Raw genomic sequence first — 17516 nt, 5'->3', positions numbered from 1 at the left:
TTCTATACCTCATTATTTCTTAATTCGCTTCCGTCATCAGGGAGGCATTAGCTGAGTTATAGCGCCAAGACGCCCACGGGCATACGTTGCGCTTTATAAATTTTAAAAATAAATAAATAAATAAATATCAGCCAAAGAGACCTATTTCAGGGCCCAAGGGGTATTTCAGTAGTGACCACATGAGGAGCTAATCCCGATGATGAAGCATGGCACCCTCATGGGTGTGTGAAGGCACTACCTTCCAATAAGTAAGACTCCCTCCCTCCTGTCATAATCCAACCGGACACACTTTTTTAGGAACAGTTACCCACCCATTGTTTTCATCCTTCATCTTGGGAGCAAGGGTTCTGGACCTTTTAATAGTTCCAATCCCCCCTTATGTGATTGATAATATCCTGGTTACACATTTTATTTAACAGTACAATCAGGTTAAAAAGGTACCAGGTTAATGCCCTTCCATTTCTGGTGGTTTACAGTAGTTTCCTAATTGCTGAAATGTGTCTAATTTCTGATATTTATATATTTCCCTTGTCTTCATAGCTTGATTTTTCTCTCAAAAAAGTTTCACTTATAGTTGTTGAAACGTCACTGTTAATTAATCATGGGCGGTGAACTCATCTCCAGAGATTGTGGAGCTTTCCATGCTTGCGGAGTCCTGAAAAACTCCGATCAGTGGAGATTTTTCCTCGCTCCCATTCGTCAACGTCAAGTTGGCAAGCATGGGAATCCACCTCCCGGCGAGATTTTTCCTTGTTCACAATCATCAACGTCAAGTTGGTGAGCGTGGGAAATCAACCTCCCAGTGAGATTTCTCAATGCGGAAGGTCAGATTTCTCTTTGAGAGTGGTTATGTATGCTTGCGTAGAGAAACCGCCCGTTCGCGTTGAGAAAGCTGTCACTTGAGTAAAAACTCTACTTAAGCGGCAGAAGAAAGCAGTGCACACTTGCGCTGTGTATGGTGCCGTTTGAGATGATTGCACAGTGCGGAGAAACACCCGGTGCTTGCGGAGCCCTGTGTAGCGTGGTGGAGGCTTTTTTGCACTTTGCGTAGTTCCACTACCATGAACTCTGCCCAGGCTTACTCATATTTACACTGAAATTATGAAAATGTCACACATTGCAATCTGAAACTTTGGCAGCTATGTCCAAGATTCGCCCCTTTAAATACCCTAAGTATGCAAATGCCCAAAATCCATAGTACCACTCACATACCTACTCACACAGACAACAGCACTTACACACCCACCCATTAAATTCATGGTCACTCTCACACCCAGTCACCAAACCAAACAGCTACTCACAAATGCACTCACACACCCACCAAAAAACTCACACACTCACTCACAGACCCATACAGGCACTCACATATGGCCAATCACACACCCACTCACTGGCCGATACAGCCTCACACACCCACTCACACACCCACTAAAACACTCTCACGCTCACTCACAGACCCATACAGCCACTCACACACCCACTCACTGACCTATACAGCCACTCAAACACCCACTCTCAAATGTGACAGGTTACACATAGAAAATAAAATGTAAAAAAGCCTAGAAATTCCCTGAAAAAGCCAAAGGCTACAGGGATATTATAGTTAGAGAAAAAAATGTTAGAAAAAAAACTAAGAAATTTGCTACAAAAACAAAAGGTTACAGGGATGTTATAGTTTAGCTAAGATGTCACCCCTACAAAACCATAGAAATTTCACAGTTATATAGTATGCTGAGCTAACTATAACTTATGCCCTTGCAATGCACAACTTATGACCTCACATATTATATTACTCATGACATGGTCAGTGACATCAATGATGACATCTCAAATGACAATAATAACTTTGCCCACATTTGATGAATCTCCACAAAATATTGTAGACATATTCTTTGTTCTACATTTGCAGAGTATGCAAGGTTTTGTGGTGGTTTGCAAGTAGGTCCAAAGAAAAAAAGGGTCCCAAAAAGCATTTGGACACCAATGCTTTTCCCACTACAGACTTTGTACTCATGCGTAGTTCGAAAATGTCTGAACAGATTTGAATGAAAGTTGGAAGGATTACACATTATGATGCACAGATTATCCTTTTGGGTACTACAGGTAAGTAGGATAAGTATTTTTTAAGTTGTACATCATTTTAACTTAGTGATATGAAGTACAGCGGTACAGAGTGGTGGCAAGTCATTATGCGACTGCCTAATGACTGCCTTTACAAAAGTTAAAACCATTGATGTTATTTTTAGATACAGTTGGGCTGTGTTCTGCGTTTTGCCCTGAGATAAAGGTAGGTATTTGATTAGAAATGTTTCCGCTACCTATTACCACTTTATTGTGTGTTAATAGATAGGGAAAAATATTTATAAGTTTATATATATATATAAAAAAATGTACGGAGTACCATGGTACTGTCTGGGGAGTACTGCGGTACTTAAAAATATTAAAAAATAAATAAATATGTTAAAAATGTAAAAGTACACCGTAATGCACTATATTTTACAAAATATAGTGCACTATAGTGTATTTTCTATTTTTAACATATTTCAAGAAGCACAAAAAAAGTTTACGAAGTACTGCAGTAGTTCCTAGAAATGACTGTGTTACTTACACATTTTTTTTAAATGTGCAGTTCCCCCTTGTAGGAGAGTAGGATCTGCACTTATGTTACCCCCACTTTTTTCTGATGTATACACTGGTTTCTGGCTATAGTCTGGCTGGGTCCCTGCTAATCAGGGCCCCAGTCTCTCTGTTCTCTCTAAACGACTTGGTGTGCATATTAGATGCACTAGTGATTGGATACTGTGGTACCTTATGAGCCCCTAGTATATGGTACCTTAGGTACCTAGGGCATAGGCACTTCACAGGCCTACCAGGGGCTGAAGCATGTATTATGCCACCCCTGGGAAGCAGACTCAATCTGACACCACAGGCCTGCTACTGCAGCCTGGGTGAGGTAGTGTTAGCACTCCTCACTGAGGTATAGGTTCCTATATCTCACCATACACACATATATAAACCTATCAGCCACCCCTATAGCAGGCCCTATCAATCCTGAGGGCAGGGTGCTTGGTTTACAATGTGAGGGGGTGCCTCTGCATGAGCAGAACCCCTTTGCAGCTGGCAGGGTCTATTGCTTGTGGCTGTTGTGGATGCGGTTAAGCCATATACTCTTAAGTGCATTATAACCTACCGGTAAATGCTAACTTTGGAAAGATTCCATCAAAACATGTTGTGTTTGGTGTCAAACAACTTGGAATCATACCCCCACACCAGTAACTGGTGTGGGAGTATGATCCCACCCTTCTAGAGGGGACGACATGTACCTACTGTGGTAACACGGTAGAAATCTGAAAGAGCCCTGGCATCATAAAATGGATGCCACCAGCACAAACACTGGGCTGCCCTCCTGCTGGTGACTGAAACTCGCAGTAGAGGAGGCCCAACAATAGGCATCCTTTCACAGGGAGGTGTGACCACCTTCCAGACAGGATTTAGTGTATTGGGGCTGGGTGGGTGCACTCCTAGAGTGCTTTGAAGTCCTGCACTGGAGGAGCTGTAGGCTCCTCTGTGCATATGCCAGCTCAAACCGGTTTAGGGGCTACCTGTCCCTGCTCTGGCACGAAACTGGACAAAGGGAAGTGGGTGTAACCACCCCCTACCCTGATCCTCCCAGAGGAGTGGTCCTAGAGCTAGTTCCTTCCCTATCTTCAGTATAAGATAGCAAAACCTTGCCATTGCAAAGTAGATAACCCTGGACGACACTCTACAAAGAAGAATCCTGGCCCTTCGACGTTCTACTACCTTTGGAAGACAGAAGACTCTCCCTTGGATTCAAGGAGTGACTCCCCTGCTTGGCAGGCACCAAAAACTTGAATCAATGGTCTCAAACTTTCCCGCTCCTGCCGGAGTCCGAAGTCCCTGCAGCCGCGGAAGTAAAATTCCTGACTTCTCGATGGCCATTGTGAGTCCCCAGCAGAGCTGAGGCCAGTGGACCCCACGAGTGATGAGAAACAGCAATACCTGGGTATCGTGCACTATTGTCGAGTGCAACCCTTTCACGACATTCTACGAACTTGTGTATTGAACCATTTGTGGCAGAAGCCTCCAGCAGGTTTTGCAGCGAAAATCAGAGGCCTACCCCTTCCCGAGTGACCGTGGGCTCCTGTGAAGCATTTCCTCAAGAGGCATCTTTGCAATCCCTTGCCTGTTGGCTTGCGGGTCCCCCGAAGACTTTCTTATCAACTCACAGGGCTCCCCTGGTTTCTCCAGGCCTGCCCTCACTTACCCTTGCTGGGTGAGTCCCTCAGACTTTGCTGGTCTGCACCATTGACTAAATTCACTTTCCACAAGACTTGCTGTTGCCAAGGCTTGTTGGCTCCAATCCGGTTGCCGACACCGCAGTCAGCTGCAGACTTTGTGGGACACTCCGAAACCAGATGCTGGTCATCGTCAATCACTCCTGGACCTCGTGAGCGAAGAGTCAAAACACCCTTGATCACATGAAATCACCCGACATCCGTGGGCATCCATCTTCCTGGCCCCGGGTCACTGGCAAGTGACTGTGAACACTGTCCCTTCAATTTTCTGGTCATTTGCATCTTGAATCCAGCCTTGGATTCCACCGGACACTTCTTCAGTCTTCGCAAGCAGCAATTCTTCTTTGGTCTCCATAGAAAACAGCGACGCGACCCGACACCAAAAGACACCTATGCACCCGGCTTCCCTGGTTGAGGTAACTCGTGCACTCCAGTGCCCTAGTGTGTGTTGGCCCTCGAATTACTTACCTTGTAAGTGGCTTGCTTGTAGACTTCCTCGAAGTACCCTAAAACTTTAAAAATCAAACCGCGACGTGCTCCATTGTAATCAATAGGGAACCCGCAGCTGTGTTCTCACACTGCATGCGTCTCCCGTGGATCTGTTACTTACCTGCTTTTACTGCATTAGTAAAGCCCCAGCGATTCTACAGGCCCAAGGCCTTGTCATTTTGCAAGTTGACTTTCCTAAACCTCTTTTTTAGTATATGGTCTGGTACGCCCCTAGGGCCCCAGCCATATGTGTGCTTAACTTATCATTTGGTAATTCAAGAGATTATAAGGTATAACAAGCTGCTTTACATTCCTCTGAGACTTAGCCTGAAGGCTGCTCTCCACAGCTACCACTAGGATAGCTTTCTTTAAAAGGTTGTCTTAAACCTATCTACCATAAGAGCCGAATTGGACTGGTGCAAGCTGTCCACTATAACTAGTGACCAGCATATGCCAGGCCAACTTCTCACACCCCTAAACTGCTGTAAAAATATAGAGACATGTATAAATACATTTCTCTACCTATTACCACTTTAATAAAGGGGTACTAGGTGGTGAATACCAATAAAACCTACTACTTATATTACACAAGAAACTGTGCTAAAAGCTACATGGCTGCCTTTTACGTTTGGTACAGACAGCCATTAGCCAACCACATACTGATTTCTCATCCACAGGTGCTGCGCCATGCCGTGAACTTACAGCAGTATATCTTACCATTATATCTAACTATGTTTTTTAAAATGTATAACCTTAACACTACTTACACTATTTACACATATTATAAAAAATTACCATTTAGGCCTCATAATGTATATTCCTGACACATTATATCTACATCCGTTCACATACTTTCATGATATGTCTGTTTCAATTATAAGATGTCTCTCGATGCCACTCTACTCTGTGTCACTCCCCTCTATGTCACTCCACTCTATCTTATTCTACTGTACACCACTATAATGTACCTCACTCCATTGTATACTGATCCACTGTAAACCACTGCACTCTACACGACTCCACTATACACAATTACACTCTACCACACTCCATTTTATGCCACTCCACTCTTCTTAACTCCATTGAAAGCTATTCTACTTTACACCACTACACACTATGCCACTACGTTTAAAAAACCTAAACTATATGCTATTCCACTCTATACCACTCCACTGTACTTCAGTCCACTCTATGCCACTCCACTGCACCCCACTCCACACCTCTTCAGTATACACTATTTTCCTGAATGCAACTCCACTCTACTCCACTCAACTCTGTGCTATTCAACCTTATGCTACTCCACCCTACTACGCTGTATGCCACTCCACTGTATGCTATTCTACTGTACTGTCTCTACAGAATGCTATTCCACTGTAAGCCACTCCAGTCGATGCTACTACACTCTACACCACTCCATTGTAGACAACTCCACTATAAGCTATTTCACTTTATGCCACTCCACTCTATGCTATTCTGCTGTATGCCACTACACTGTTCCTCACTACACTATGCACCTCTCCAGCCTACGCCACTGCACTCTACGCTCCTCCATTATACGTTATTACACTCCACCACATTCCAGTCTTCACAATTCCACTTTATGCTATTCTACTGTACGTCGCTATACTTTACAACATTCCACTGTATGCTATGCAAGTCTACACCACTGAGCCTCTCCCTTGTACCCACTCCACTATACACCACTCCACTATACAGCATTCCACTGTATGCAGCTATACTCTATGACACTCAACTCTATGCTATTCAACTCTACGCCATTCCACTCTATCCCACTCCAATGTATTCCACTTTATTGCATGCTACTCCACTGTATCCCACTACACTTTACGCCACTCCACTGTATGCCACTGCACTGTATGCCAATCCACTGTACACTATTACAATCTATGCCACACTAGGGTGCGCTACCCCAGTGTTTGCCACTCCATTGTATATCAGTCAACTGTACCCTACTACACTGTATACTATTTCAGTACATGCTACTCTACTGTATGCTATTCTACTGTATGCCCTCCACTCTATGCCACTCCACTGTAGGCTAATCCAATGTGCACCACTCCACTCTACCCCACTCTACTCTATGCCACTTGACTCTATACCACTCCACTTTATGCGACTTTCCAGAACGCAACTCTACTTTATGCTACTCCACTCAATGCCACTCCACTCCACTGTACTCTAATCCACTGTGTGCCACTGGAGTCTCCAACACTTTAATTTATACTACTCCACTCTATGCCAATGAGCTCTACACTATTTCGATGTATGCAACTCCAATCTACTCTGCTCCACTCTATGCTTTTGACTCTGCCCTATTCTACTGTACGCCACTCCTGTGTATGCCGCTACACTGTGTGCCACTCAACTGTACAACACTCTACTGTACGCTATTACACTCTATGGCAGTGCACTGTATACCACTCTAATCTATGCTGTTCCACTGTATGCTACTCCACTCTTCGCCACTCACTATACGTTATTCCACTTTATGGTACTCCACTGTATGCTGGTCCACTGTACGCCACTCCATTGTACACTTTCCATTATACCCCACTCCACTGTACTCCAATCCAGCCAAATACACTCCACTAAACGCCACTCCAATGTAAACCACTCCCCTCTACGCCACTCCACTGTTTACTATTCTATTGGACACCACTTCACTCTACGACACTTCATTCTACACTATTCCACTATATGTCACTCCACTGTAGGCTGCTCCACTCAAAGTCACCCTATGCCACTACATCTCACATTAAATACCACTCCACTCTAACACACGGTACTCTACTCAACTCTACTCTACCTCACTTCACTGTACTCCACTCTACGACAGTTTCACACACTCTACAACATGGATTATCAGTCCCCTGTACAACGTGCCACTCCACTCTATAATACTTTATTCCACTGTATGCTATGCCATTACAATGTACTCCTCTCCACAGCACTGTACTATACAAGACATCACTTCATTACCTGACACTTTAGTCCACTCTATGCTATGCCAATCCACTTGACTGCACTGTACGGCAGTTTAGCCCACTGTATGACACTCCAATGTATGCCACTCCACTCTACAACACTCTACTGTACTCTTTAGAACTGCACTCTACAACCCTCTACTATGCTCTGTACCACTGTATGACACCACACTATACTGTATGCCTCTACACGGTACTGTACAACACTTTACTCCACTCTATGCCGTTCTACGACACTCTATTCAACTCTATCCCACTCAATAGTACTCCACTCCCTGACACTACAGTCAACGGAACTCCACTGTAACAACACTCAACTGTACTGTCTGACACGCCACTCCACCATACAAGATGCCACAATACTCTGTAATACTCCAATTCCACTATGTGACACACCACATCACTCCACTATAAAACACTTTACTCCACTATACGCAACTCCACTCCACTGTATGCCACTGCTCAACACTAGACTCTACGACACTGCACTGTACAACACTGTCCTTAACTATACTCTTTAACACCGCAATAACCATCACTCAATTAAATAACACTTGACACCATGATTTGAAACACAATTTTATTAAAAATCTAAAAATCATTTAAATATCATGAAAAAAGCAAAGGTTAAAGTGAAGGTATAGTTAGGAAAGCTGTATTTATGCTATACATACAAACCCAATTTAAACTATGCAAACTGAAGAAGTTATAATGTTATAGTTATAACTTACATTTCTGATTTACGCACCACTAGATAGAACTTACATTTATAATTTACGCACCACCTTCAATTTACTATAAGTCACGCAATTCTGTACATATTCTTCTCGCATCAATTGCCAAACTACATTGACTATAAATTACCACTTAATCTGCGTTCTATTATATAATTATTATATATATATCTTATAATTATATAACTGCTATGATGTCACATGCTATAAATTATATAATAATCAAGGGTATAGCCAGTGCATGGAGAAACAGCAAGTTATAATTAATGTAGTGTGGTGATTGATGCAAGAAGAATGTGTATGGAGGTGCGCGACGTATAGTAAACTGTATGTGTATAAATTAATAATGTAAGTTCTTACCAGTGGTGATTTAATTACAAATTTAAATTATAACTATAGCTTTATCATTTCTCCAGGTTGTATAGTTTAAGTTGGGTTTGCATATAAAGAATGAATAAAGTTTTCCCAACTATAACTTAGCTTTAGACTTTGTTTTTTCCACTGAATATAGAACACGGCGAGACCCAGTAGAAGGCAATCGCCAAAAGGCGTCGGTCTAAACAAAGTATGGAGCAGGATTTTGTGTGACAGCCTTGCACATGAAATCATGAACAAATAAAACAAAGAACAAAATCTGAATTTGGCCATTGTCGCTCTTGGATGGTGCCGCTGCGCGAGGTGTTAACAAAACGAGACGCCCAAAGAGACATTTACATATTATTACATATACATATTTGGTGCCGTCTGACGAATCGCCACTAAACTTTCCCCCCAAAAACTCCCATTTACCTCTGCTCCTTCCTGGAAAGTTTCAGGATGATCCACCAACTAGGGGCCAAGAAAAAAAGGGGGTTGGGGAGTCCCAAAACGTGTTTCCCCCATGCAATTTTCGATAGGAAAATTAGACGCAGCTGCAGCCAAATCAGCTGAATGGAATAACACCAAATTTGGCAGAAAGCTAGATTTTGGTCCAGAAAGTGTGGTTTTAGTGATTTTTTGAAAATCTATTCGGTCAGTTGTCAGAAATGAATGTTAAAAATGTATGCATATATCTTCCGACGGAGGATCCACAGATCCAACATGTTAGACCTATCAGCCTTAAAGTGGTCTTATCCCAAATCTTTTGCCCACTAAACAGCCCAAAGGTGCAATGTGTCTAAAATGTTGAACATGTAACTTCAACTTTTACATGCCATCGTAGTGAAAAACACTTACATTTGTTTTTTTACTTCTCGGAACGGACTGATGTGACGGACGCTTTTGAATAATGCCGGCGGGGAAGCTTATAATGAACTCCCTCATACACTAAACAGGGCGACTGATAACTACATACACGTTATGTGAATCAACTGGAATCGTTGACAACAGCTGCGAAATACTGATTGCCCATTGTTTGGACTTGATCATTTATAAGAATCAGAAAATATACTGCTTATTTGGAATATGTTGGAGAACTGAACAGCTCAGTATTTTACACATTGGGCATGGTAGACCTTTTGGGACTTTCTTGGAAGATATTTATGCGACAAGTCTGTTAAAGGATCATAATTACATCAGGATTAGCTACAACTATTCTGCCTTGAAAAAATCTAAAGAGATGAAACACGTGTTGGCTGAGGTTTGTCTGGAAGTATTCCACAGAATAAATCAACATTAAAAACTTGAAAGTGGAATTGGACTTGACTATTTGTTTGCGAGGAAATTTCTACATGTTCCTCTACTAGGACGTATGATTTATACTATATGTGCGATTGTATTTACTGATATCTAGTTTTATTGTGGACTAAACAACTGTTCAAGAGGGTGCTGGGTGCCGTTCCATTAATTGTTTCTCTGATTTATATTAGTTTAGCATTGCTAATGTACAAGGGCTACCTTTGGTAGTGGGGAGTCGGAACCCCGAGTGCACCTCTGTATGTATATGAAGTTTACTAAAATTATTGACAACTCTTACAGACAATTTAACTTGGGTTTAAATATTAGCACAAGGTGCGGTAATTTTCCCATTTGGGGCCACTACTACCACTTTTTTCTTTGCTTAATTTTTCACTGCTGCAAGACCAACCTCTCTCATAGGATAACACTGAGTTACCTTATTACATTTACTAAGTGATAACCTTAAATTGGGAGCATGTAGGGAGATCGAGTTTGGGGTCTAAAGAATTGTAATTTAAAATCCTTTTTAATGGCTAGGTTGGATTTTAAGTCACACTTATGAAAGTGCCACTTTATCCCAACCATTTGGTGCTTCACCCTGTATCATAGGTCACTTGACTAGTTGTAGCTGCCAGTTGGGCTTGGTGTATTGCTCCCAGACAATAAGACACAGGGGGTATAGAGGTTGGCAGAATGGGCCATCTCTGGCTTGATGAGGAGGAGGAGGAGCTGTCACCTACCACACTTCCACATCTTACAACAGCTCTGCCTAGCACACTTACAAAGGGTTTAACACTAGTATTTTGTGTCTCCAGAGAAGCTGGCACCAGGGCAGGGAGACAGGAAACACGTCTGAGGGTTGCAACCTCCATAGCCTTCTCCTACTTTAAATCTGGCACCAGATATAAATATTGGACTCTCAGACCAAACTCTTCAGTACCCATCTGGACGTGTGGGTACTACAGAAGAAGGACAGCTGTGCTGTACCGCTGCAAGATAGACTGCCACTTTGCTGCCCAGCTACTCTGCTGCCCTGCTTGCTGAGAAGGAAGATTGGACCTGCACTCTTCATCCCAGACTGCAGTGACTCCAAGGGTCAGCTGACTGGCCACCCGTTCTGAGCTTTAGGGACACAACAAGTGCCAGAGGCCTTCCTGCATCTATCCAGCTAACCTACCACCTGGACCTGCAATTGGAGCTGCCTGAGCCCTGCTGGACTCTGATGGAGTGAGTTCCTACTCCCAAGAGATGCCCTTAAGGCCCCGAACCCTTGGTGTGGCCTCAGTTGAGCTCTCTTATCAAGAAAGGGAGAAAACCTCAAGCTTTGGACTCTTCATGACCACTAACAGGCCTATTCATGCCAATATCTTGCCGCCCGTACTGCCCGCCAACGAGAAGCTTTGGTGTGCCTGACTCTTCATGCAACAGCGACTGTCAGCTGGGGTTTGCCTGTGTTTCACCCTGACAAGATTTGTGGTTGCTGCTTGAGTAGGGTTTCACCCACTATCAACTAGTAACCCAATTTCATACACAACAGATCTAAAAATAAGATCAGATTGACTGCCATCACATCAACAAAGATCTGGAGCAGCCATTTTAGAACTCGGGGACTCATTCACCTGAGGTCAGTTAGTTTATTTGGGGAAGGGGTGGATGAACTCCCTTCCCAAGCCTCATAGAGGCCGTGGAGACCCCATCCTCTGGGGGTGATTAATTGTTTTAGAGGAGGGATGCGTCCGGTTCCCCTTCCCGAGCTATAGATTGGCCCCGGGGATCCCATCCCCTGGGCCTGTTGAGAGCAGTCTCTCTGGGACCACATCCCCTTGGACACTTCTGTGTTCTCTGCCCAGTAGAGTATGCAAACTTTATTCCCTGCCCGTACTCCCATCCAGGTGGAAGCAAAGGATTGAAGACGGCTCCCGCCGGCACCCATGAAGGGTGCTCACTGGGGAGCAGTAGGGGTCCTTGTGCTCCCCGACACATCCTCCAATATATGCCAATGTTGTGGATGCCTTGAATGGGCACAAGGGCACCCACTTTAAAATAATAGCTGGCTCCCACCAGTACCCACTATGGGTGCTGGCTGGGGAGCTTGTAGGGGCCGCTTTAGGGCTCTCCCCATGGCCAAAAAGTACAAAAATAAAGTTTGGGACTACGACTCATTGAAAATAAAGGAGAATAGATAGAACCAATAACCCTAATAGCCCTAAAGTAACTATAACTCGCGCTATCACCATGCACTGCTGAATACCTTTGATATATACAACACTAATGACAGGTTCTATGACATAATTGATAACCAAACTGCAGCATCTGAAATGACATAATTGATAACAACACTGTACATGGCTAGGTGGGAATTTTAGTTACTTTAGGGTATGAGTTATAGTTACTTGAGATAACTATAACTGGTGAATTTCAGTGGTTTTTGTCATTTAAAACTGAATGTTTTAGCTGACATTTCCACCCAACTATAATGGCCCTGTGGGACCCCACCAGGCCTAGGGGGTCAGGCTATTCCTACCCTGCTCCCTTTTGTTTTTTTTAACTTTTTTCTTGGGACTCAGCTGAGTCTGAGTCCCAAGATGGCTGTCAACCCTCCATGGTTGAAATGTGGCAGCCAACTTGATCTGATATTTAGATCTCTGGGATCCACGGACCCTCTGCGTACCTAGAGATACAAATTTCTATTTCCTTAATACCTCCAAGACTACTGAATGGATTTACAACAAATCTCAAAAAGACATCTTTCTGGACTAAGATTCAGCTTTCTGTCAAATTTGGTTCAATTCCATTCAGCGGTTTGGCCTGTAATCGTGTTAAAATCCCCATGGGAAATTGCACACGGGAAACACGTTTGGGACCCCCCCTTATTTATCAGCCACTGAGTTAGGGTACCTGAGACCTACATGGCTCAGATGTTTTCTTAACCAATCAGCCCCAGAGGATTTTGCCCCTGGGTTTTTTAAAGGCTTGCGGTCTCTCTCCCTATTTTAAGAAAACACATTTCCACAGAGGGACCTAGAAAGGCTTGATTAGGTCCAAGTGGCCTCCCCATTTTACCACATTTCTACCGTGGGGATGGGGTCCCTGGAGCCCAAAATGACTCTGGTAAGGGAATTCCACTCATGACCCCTCAAATTATTAAATTAATTGCGGTTCCATTTTCTTTTTTTTTATGCCGTGATCCCACTGGAGTCCCATGGCATCATGTAAAAAGTTGCCATTTTTACTATCGCTACTGGTGCCGGACATGCGGGGAGGGGAGGGCAGGGTGGGGTACAGTTTTTTCTTTATTTTTTTGTTGGGTTATTGGCAATGTATTGTGCATTGATAGATTTGAGTACTCAGGGTAGGCTGTAATTGGACACTGGATGTGGGACCAAAAGCTGGAAGCATTCGCACTGGTTTGCAATAGGAGATTCAATTGCAAAGGTTAAATTACTCACATGATGCTTTGACACTGTAACTGTGTATTCTACTATGCTGTCTGGGACTGTATGTCATTATGCCACGTATGATTATGATATCGTATCATGTTTTGTTGTTTATTTGAATGGTTGTGTAAAATCAATAAAAAACCGATTTAAAAAAAAAACAAAAAAAAAACAATTTGCCATTTTTTGTATTTTGGCCCCAGCGAGGGTCCCTCTGGGTCCTGCCTCCACCCCCCCAGACATTTGGGGAGAAGGGTATCCTTAACCTTTCCCACTCATTTCATTTTCTTTTTAAACTTCAGGACAGTGGACTCATTTCTGAGTCCTTTAATGGCTGACAGGAAAAAAGAAATTACGTTGCTGACAGCCGATCAGAGCGCTCACTCCCATAGGGGTCTGACTCCCATGGTAGTGAATTGACCCAATTGAAAAAAAGCTCCCTGGGCCAATCAAAACGACCTTTTCAAAAAAAGAAATTGGGTTTGGAGGACTCTCACAAGAGTCCCTTGAACTGGACTGTCCAGATATACAAATATTTTTCAATCTTAATTTCTCAAAAACTATTGAGCGGATTTAAAACAATCAGAGAGCACAATGTGAAGACCAAGGTATAGCTTCCTGCCCAATTTAGTGTAATTCTATTCAGAAGTTTTTGTGATAAGGCTTCTGATAAATGTTTATGGAAAATGCATAGGAATTTTGCGCTTTGGGACCCCCTTTTTTCTCTGCACCCGCTTGACAGATTACCTCGAAGCTTTCCATGCACAAACTAGGCAAAAAAGCATCTTTTTTGAAAGTTTTTGTGAACATTTATCAAATGGCGCCAAAATTATAAGCAAAACAAAAAATGTGTTTTCCTAAGGAAACACTGATCTAACTAATCGCCCAGTGGGACCGCCACTGGGTAATATCCTGGATTATATATATATGTATGTGGTCACATAAAATCACAGGCACATAGTTATAAACACTGTTCTTTATGCAAATGAGGGGCCTAATGTGCCCCTTTTCTAATTCTCACCAAACCACGTTGAGGCTTTGGGAATGTAATTTGTGTTTTTTTTATCATGGGTATAGTTTAAACAATGTGGGGGTAAGATTCTCAGAAACGACTGTACCTACATTCCAGGGTCAAGACAAGCCCAGTAGGATTCTAGTAAAGGAATTGCAGTCATCATCATAGGTATAAATGAAATGCATTTTAGAGCAAAATTGTTGTGTCCTTTCATTGAAACAAGTCTAATATTTTCATGCTGTTATGCCTATGTCATGTTTTATTAGAGTTAATTTTAGACTTATCAAAGAAACTATAAGAATGTTTCACGTTTGGACACAAAATATTAAAAACTGCAAGGCGCTCTTTCTGCAACGCATTTCCAAAACATATAACATTCTAAAAATATTAATTACAGCTTCAGTAAGCATATCCTTGAATTAAACAATTAGAAAAGCATCCTGTAAGCAGATGATATCAAAATTCATACTTGAAAAAATATACACCACACAATCCGAGCAATTAAAATACAATAAAAAGTGCCCATTCACAATAAAAAATATTACTTACCACTTCTCTGACTGACCCTAAGGCGCGCAAATCATTTAGCAGATTTATGGAACAAAAATGTGATACCCATATTCGTGAGGTGCATATTGTAGCGTAAAATGTGCAAATTGCACAATTACATTAGTTCTACTCAGATGACAGTACAAAGCACAAAAGTATCTCATCTTCCCATAATTAATTTGTTTCTCCTACCATTAGTGAAGTTTAAAAAGGGGAAGTTCAGTTCAGCTCGTTTCCTATAATGAGTTTTTCTCCCATGTTATTTCAGAGAAAATAGCTATTACACTAGATGAAAAGCTAAAGGAAGTCGAGCGAGGGGTACTAAATCAGACTCTGTACAATATGAACATAATATTTCTCACTGGCAAATTATACCACGAATTCAGGGTGCCTCTACTAGAAGCATTTTTGGACATAGATTACCATTAGTTAGTCTTTCTGGGTTTTCTACCAAATTTGCTTTCAAGATGGCTGATTAAGGATTAAATAACTACCATAACAAAAAATGTTGAAACATTTTTATACTCTTCCTTAAGTGGTACTGTAAAATCACCCACTTCAGAAATGTTCAGAGTTTGAAGCTCCTGTACGGTACCATATTATAGAAAACATATGTATACTATAAGAACACCAACCTCTGCTTTTAGATGGCACCTTGCAAATATCTCAAACTGAAGGATCCAGGGCTGCTAAATGATTGTGCATCCAAAATCTATTTTTCGCCCGTCACATGCATGTTCATGAGCAAGTGAGAACCCCTTCTCCATCTCCCATCTGCTGATTCACATTTTTCAATGCCATTTTAATTACCTCAGAAAATGTGGGCACCTTTTGTCCTGGTAATACCTACCATAAACATGCACGTTTACCTGCCTTCCCTTTATGTTTCTTAAGTACTTTTGCTCATATCACAGTCTTTGTCCATAATGCATATTGTATTGTGACTAGAGTTGAAGTGCATAGCATGTATGGCACATGAAGGATTGATGGGATAGAAGAGGGGAAGAAAAGCGAGAAAGGATTCTGGGAAAGGTGCCAAACTCAAACTTTGTTGTATCATTGTCTATTTGGAAATGGTGAGGAGTATAGTGATACTGTTTGTGTCTCTTCGCTTCCTCTCTGTTTTCTCCAGTTCAGATTTCCTATTGATGTTCTCTTCCTCTTCATCTTTGGAATCTGGACCATAAATATTTCGCTGTTATTCTTCTTTGGTCTTCAGTCTTTCCCTTTCTCCAGTGTTCTTCTCATTCTTCCTTGTAATGGAGGAATCTCTTCCTTCTCTTCTCCTTGTGCTTGGGTTTGTCTTCTGTGCTGTTCCTGTCGTGCCTTGTCCTTCTTTACTTGCTTGTCTGACTGGCCAGTGGGTGTGCGTGGGGGTTGTCTTTGGTATGTCTGTCCCTCTCCATTTCATATTTCCTCTCTTGCGTCTCACTGTCTCCTTCTTTCTATTTCATTGTTGTAGAGGTTGGGTTTTTTCTATTTGCATACTTAAACTTTTCCTTCTCCTCCTTGCCTTCTCCCATCTATCTCCTCGCTCTGCTTTGCTGGCTCTTTTCCTTGATGTTCACTCTGTCCCTCCGTTTTCACTTCCTTGCTTTCTGTCCTTTGTTCACTCGCGTTATATTTTATCTCATAGTGTATTTGTTCTTCTGTTGGAAGGAAAGGGGATATGTAGTATCCTGCATTTGTAATGAAATGTATTTCACACCTCCTGCTCAGCCAGGGCCTGTGCTCTGTGCCCAGTAGAATGTTGGAGTCATGATGTGCCCCGGAATGTTGGGACACAGAGAGGTGAAGTGACAGTCGGACATGGGCTGAGCAGCAGACAGGCGGCTCCTGGTGGGGCTCTCCTTCACAACTTAACTACTTGTTGTTCTGAACTATTCATCTTGTTATATACTTGAATAAAGCATCTTTGGTTACAACCTTCCTGCGTGGACCTCCTCACTACAAACTTCTTAGTTCCCCATCTGTTTTCCCATGTTGCCTATATTGCCCTAATATCGGGTGCGTATTTTAGTATTTATTGCCAACAGGTCAACTTGGGTCACATATCAACTTGCACCCTCTATTTTATTAATATTCCACCTTCACCTCCGAACCCAAGGAAATCATCTGTGGAGAGGCCCAAGGATCCTCGCTCAGCCCCACCCTCTTCAACACTTACATGACTCTTCTGGCCAGCATCACTAAAACCCACAGGCTCAATATCATATCTTATGCAAACAACACACAACTCATCCTCTTCTAAGATACCACCAAGGTCAGGTACCAAAACTGCATGACAGACCAACTGGATGAATGACAAGATAGAG

General features: G+C 42.4%; 1 protein-coding gene across 13 annotated transcripts in view; it reads right to left on the bottom strand.

Moving 5' to 3' along the window:
- PKNOX2 (PBX/knotted 1 homeobox 2) overlaps positions 1-17516 on the bottom strand; it is a 3737380-nt gene that overhangs the window by 2858825 nt on the left and 861039 nt on the right. The gene's annotated exons all lie outside the window — the stretch shown is intronic.

The sequence above is a fragment of the Triturus cristatus genome, chromosome 3_1 (genome assembly GCF_964204655.1).
Source record: "Triturus cristatus chromosome 3_1, aTriCri1.1, whole genome shotgun sequence".
NCBI lineage: Eukaryota > Metazoa > Chordata > Amphibia > Caudata > Salamandridae > Triturus > Triturus cristatus.
Note: the sequence above shows the minus strand (reverse complement) of the source record. Positions and strands in the feature narration are given on the sequence as shown.